Source organism: Pyrus communis, chromosome 8 (genome assembly GCF_041283825.1).
Source record: "Pyrus communis isolate YQ-2024b chromosome 8, ASM4128382v1, whole genome shotgun sequence".
Classification (NCBI taxonomy): domain Eukaryota; kingdom Viridiplantae; phylum Streptophyta; class Magnoliopsida; order Rosales; family Rosaceae; genus Pyrus; species Pyrus communis.
The window spans coordinates 8,306,424-8,312,404 of NC_142572.1; positions in this window are offsets into that span (position 1 = coordinate 8,306,424).

Here is a 5,981-nt window from a genome sequence, read left to right on the forward strand (position 1 = left end):
TTGTATATCCATAAACTCTTCATTAGCCAAATTGTTTGAGAAATCAGACAAAAAATAAGCCAAAAACAGATAAAATCTTAAGAGACAGAATATACAAAACCTCAATTTGAAAACGGCCTTCACGAACTGGATATAGGAAAGGGAAAAAATTTCATAAGCGAGGAGAAACCGAGCGGTGAGGTTTCAATGCAAGCAACCCCTTGTCTGCCAACCCCAAGAGAGTTTGAAAATGAAGAGGCCAATTTTTTATTGTTATTTGGGGGGACTGAGGAAAGGAACCCGAAAAATGGGAGAAGAAACTCGAAAAATTACTCTAAAAAGAGAAGGAAAAAACACACCCAAACCTGAGTGAAGACTTTGATTCCATCACTGTGACTTGAGGATGTCCTTAAAAGTCTTGTGAAGAAAAATAAAAAACTGAAAGCCTCATTTCTCAATTGGTTTATTTGATATGTTAAGAGAAGAAAAACTTGAAGAGAACAAAAACCACAATCAAACCATTACAATTAACATGCAGAATTTTCAATAATCCTGTGAAAATGCATGAGAAGATTAAGGAATAAGAAGCATGATGTATGATGAACGGACACGATTGACGGATCTTCAGAATCCTTACAAAAAGGATCCGATGAGGATTCGGATTCCTAATTGCAACTAAGCCTCGACTCCTAATTGCGCTGTCGTGCCATGCCAACGCTGAGTCGCGCTTGGTTGGCCCGTAGTCCAGCCATACCAAGGCTGCTTCAGTTCTAAACCAGCAATCTCTGTTTAGGCTTACTATTCTCTTATTAGACTAGGCTTGATTGCCTGAGTCTTTGGTGCTAGGCTTCATGCCCGCGTCTCATCCCAAAAGCCAGCGTGTCCCTAGGCTTCTCGCGTACCAACCCAAAGTCAGAGAATGCTGGGCTTTTGTTCTTCCGTGCTAGTGAGCACTGTGGTGACTGAATAGTCAAGTCTTCCCTCTTCCCTCTCTCATTCCTCTCTCTCTAGGGTTTTCTCTCTCTTTCCCTTTTCCCTCTCTCCATTCCTTCGGCCCAAAACTGTAGCAAACTTGTAGCTTGCCCTGCAATGGATTGGGCTACCTTGCAGCCGTGTCAACAAGCCCAATGGCTTGCAATTCTTATTTTTATTTTTTGCAGGGCTGTGTGTTGCAGACAGCCCACACGTGTTGGGCTACATTCTTTTTTCGACCCAACGCCATATTTTGGCATCCCAGCTTCTTAACCGTACCCAAATATTTTTTGGCACATTTTTTCGTTAATGCTAATTAAGTTATAAGTCACTTGTCACTTGGCGCGCTGCCAATTGAAGCTAATAAGACCCGCATGTCATTATTTTGCTTCTATGATCAATCCCAAATGGTCTCGATCTATTGAATTAACTAAAAGTGACAAATTGTCCATTAATCTAACAAAAAATTCAAAATTATTGACCTGAATATCACTTTTGGACATTAACGATTCAATATTTTAATTCTGTTCTTTGAACTGTTGACATCATTTCGTAGTCCTGAAGCACTCACACTTGAGTTCCCGAAGCAACTCAAATCCACTACACTTAAATCAACATATTGCATGTTGTGTTCTTGCAGGAACCTCTCTTTTATGAACTAAACTTTCATAAACTAAATTGAACCTGTAGTTTTAAATTCAGTGCCTTTGAAACCTTAAGTTTTAATAAAACAAATACATCCATAAAAACCCGACGTTTTTCATGAAAAGCATGTCTTAGAACTCGAATGTTCTAACTTTGATGCTTATGGACGATTCATTCCTATAGCACTAATCACAATCTTGTTCCCTCCAATTCAATGAATTGTCGAACCGTCACAAGTTCGATTTCCCTAATTTGGACGTTTCTAATAGAAATCACTTTCTGTGGGGTATAAGACGTGAATCTCTACTTGACTACTATACAGTTGAGAAACCACTGAAGCGAACAATGGCATGGAAGAGTTGAATAAGCTTTTGCCATGCTCTTCGTTGGAAGACTTATGCCTGAAGCATTACAAATGGAAGTACCTCCCGAATGAAGATTTCATGGCTCTTTTGCCAGTCTAATCATTCAAGATATTGCCTGAAGCACCCCATGCTTATGTCCATGAATGAGTACAATTTTGGAAGTTTATAAATCTGATCGAATTTTGGCTGGAGAATACTTTTCTCGTCCTTCCATGTTTCTAACTTGCTTATGAAGCAGCAGTGCAGACAATAGATATTTACCAAATTCTCGAATTTGATTACTACCACAAACATGAGAGAAAGGTATAGATCCAGCCTCAGCTAGAGTTTACCGAACAGTATAGACTCAGTTCGGCTGGAGTCAACCAAATGGATCAACTCAGTTTGATCAAAGCCTATTGAATGGTGGTGCCCTGCCTCGGCAGAGATGCATCGAAAGGCATGCTCTGCTTCGGTAGAGATGTACCGAACGATATTGTTCTACTTCGGCAGAGGCCTACTGAACAGACCCCTTCAACTTCGGCTGGAACCTACCAAACCTAATTCTAGGTTTGTCTCTTTCACAATCCAATTTCGAGTTTGTTTTTACAACATATGGTAGAATCAGGGCCTGCCAATGTGTGGCATCATGCCCGAAGCGTGATTTTTGGTACCTAAGACCTAAAATTTCAAGAATAAGGGATAATATTCCCAAACCTCAACCTTGCAGAATCTACTTCTGTCTTGATGGAATGGATCATTGGTTATACACCTATCTGTGCCCCTACCGAGCACCATTCTCGTAGTCTATATGTGAGACAAATTTTGCTCCACTGAACACCATGGGAAGAGTAGAATTTTGACATGAATGTCTTTGTTGGTCGAATCCCCTTAGTAACTTTGGTTTACTTTGTGAACATTTTTTCATGTTCTTGGATTCAAGTTTGGTGTTTGTTTTTCGTTATGGGTAATCTTATTGATATTGTCCTCAAATATGAGTTAATTGAATCATATTTCTTGTATACATGTGACCGAATTCAATTAAACATGTGATTAGGTTGGAATGTTAGAAAGTTAGTTGTCTGGATGAATGCAATACTACGCACACTAACTTTACACCTAAATCACATCTCTAGCAACGATTTCAGGTCTATCCAACCTGATTAAGATCATTGGCACGCTCCTCGTTGTATGAATGGTACTGAATTACCATTTAAGGGACCTTATATTCTCCCCGTTTTGGAAGAACTTCATTGAGTTTTAAAGGATATTCGAAATGACAATGATCATGAATGAAACCACTAAAGAAAATAGAGTGAAATGTCATTGCACCACCTCCAAAAATGAGCCTGAAGCTTTGCTTTGGGGCCAATGGGTTGTATCTCAACTGGGAACACACCACTTGTGACCGCCTTAGAGCTTGGTGATTGAGCATTTTACTTGTTTTGGCACGACCATTTGGGACGTTTAGGTCGAACAATGATGTAATGATGCATCTCCTCACTCAAAGTAAGGATCATGTGCCTACAAGCACACTTTGCCAAGCCTGCTCGTTGGGAAAATTGATTTTTTTAATCATCCCTCACAAAGATACGAAATCAACTTTTTTCACTGTGGATTTAAGGGAATATGTGGACTAATCCAACCAAAATACGAACCATGTAAATACTTACGATTTTGGTTGATGAATCGACAAACTGGTCACATGTTTGTCTACACACATTGTTGCTAAACCTCCTGGCTGAATTTAAGGGTTCACCACCCTACTTATCCCTTAAAGTCTGGGAGATTGGATAATGCCAAAGAGTTCATATTGATGGTTTTTTTTTAATAAAGTATTGCATGTCTTTTGGGTTTATAATTGAACATCGAATTCCTATGTTCACCTTAAATAGCCTCGCATCGTGATCATTAAGTGCAATTTAAATGATTGCCCGGACCTTGGTGAGCGTACCAAGTTTTCAATTTCTGCCTAGGGCTTTGAAATCTTGTACGCAGTTATGTTGGTGCGCCTTGAAGCCTATTGCCACTCAACCTAGTCGACGTTACAGTTGGTTACTGGGTACGAACCTGACTCTTTGTATTTATGCGTTTTGGGTATGCATTCCATGTGCCAAGTTACGCAGCCATAATGTACCACTATGGGTCCTAAATGAAAGATGTGAATCTTTGTCGATTATGATTCTCCTTCTCATTAGCTCTTTTAGAGCCCTTGTACGCGATCTCTTTACCGCTCATTTGTGGATTGTCACTTCAATGAGACAGTCTTTCCGCCATTAAGGGGTGATAAGAATGTCAACGTTCCTATACAATGGTGCGAATTTGCATAGACATTGTCCACTCTGTCTTATCTCGATCCCCGTACCGCATAAGTGTGATAAGCAAGTTCGATGAATTCTAGCTTTCAGAATTTTGCTCTAGACACATTCCTCTGATCTAACTAAAGTCACGAGATCATATACCAGCTGCAAACATGCCCGCAAGGATAGAAGTACTTAACGAACGCTGAGTCAATATCCCTAGAGGGTGTGTCACCCTAGTTGGACGGATTGACCGCCCATATTCTACGATCTGGTACACTGGCGGATAACCAATCAATCTGTCTTGGCTTGGAGCATGATAGATCACTCGGTTAATAAGATTCACTTCCCTAGAAGAGGAAGGTCATGACACAACAATGAATCTACTAATCCCTGTCTCAAATAATTTCCATCTCATGAGAGTAATCTGGATTACTCGACTTGAAGTTCTTGGTCTAGTATACTAGTTTGGATGAGTTAATGGAATTGAAATGAGATTACCATCAACAATGTTTTCACTTATATGGTAGCTACCAAAATAATGAAAAACGACAATATTGAATCGTGTTTTGTTGATTAAGTGACAACGTAGAACTGATTGGACAACCAAAATTACAATCCAGGTTAAAATTCCTTACCAAAGTATGTTTTGGACCTATTGTTCCTACACTACCCAAGGTAACCTTGTTGTATTACAAGTGGGAAAGGAAGCGTAATGAGATGAATGAAATAGTGCAATATGATGCACACCTTACGGCGCAAGGTTTCTCTTAAACACCCTATGATTGATTGCAGCATTATGAAATGTGGTTAGTGTTTCTCCATGGGGATATAGCTACGGAGATTTACATGTAAGTTCCCGTATACATGTGATCGTTTATACATTCTATGCATATGAGACCCTTGAAGAGGTTGTGGAATCCGAAATTCCATATCTGAGTTCAACTTTGCGCTTCGTTATACCTAGCTCATTGTATTAGACATGACATCTCCTTCGCTGTTGATCTATTGGTAAAGATGCAGCACCGCCCCTACGCGCAACCACTGATTTGGTTTTAAAGACGTACCCTGAAGGTGCTACAAATTTGGGCAAATCCCAACGCATCTCGAGTGAATCCAACCCCCTGATCCTTGGAATGATGCTTGTTTTGTTTGTTATGTTGAGACTGGTTACTTATCAAACCCGTACAAGGCAAAATCCCCGAATAGTTTTGTCATTACCATTAAGGGATATCGTAATATCTTAGAGGTCCACGATATGACCTTAGTTGCAAAACCTTTGAATCGTTCCAAGACTCACCTCACTTCACTATGCCACACATGAGACGTGGTTTGAAGTTCTTGTTGAGCATATTCGAAGTACTTGCTATTTTCATCCATCGTTGAGTCCCGACAACGATCCATGAAGACTATGCCTCATGCATCAACCCAACCAAGAAATGATACATCAACGAAGTCAACACCAAGACATGTTGCGTCTACATCTACATTAGCAAAGCATCAAGAGATTGAAGTCATGCAAGTCGACCCCAGACAACCTTGCAGACCTCTACACAACGCCACTACCGAAGTCAACCTTCCAGAAGCTTGTCTAAGGAATTGGTATGCCTAACTATTCATATGCAATGCTTGTAGTTCTCATTTGGAAGTTTGATCAAACTCAGGAGGAGTATCCAGAAGTATACTCACTTGATCTTAATGTACTCTTTTTTTCCTACGATTAGGAGCATTTTTCTTACTG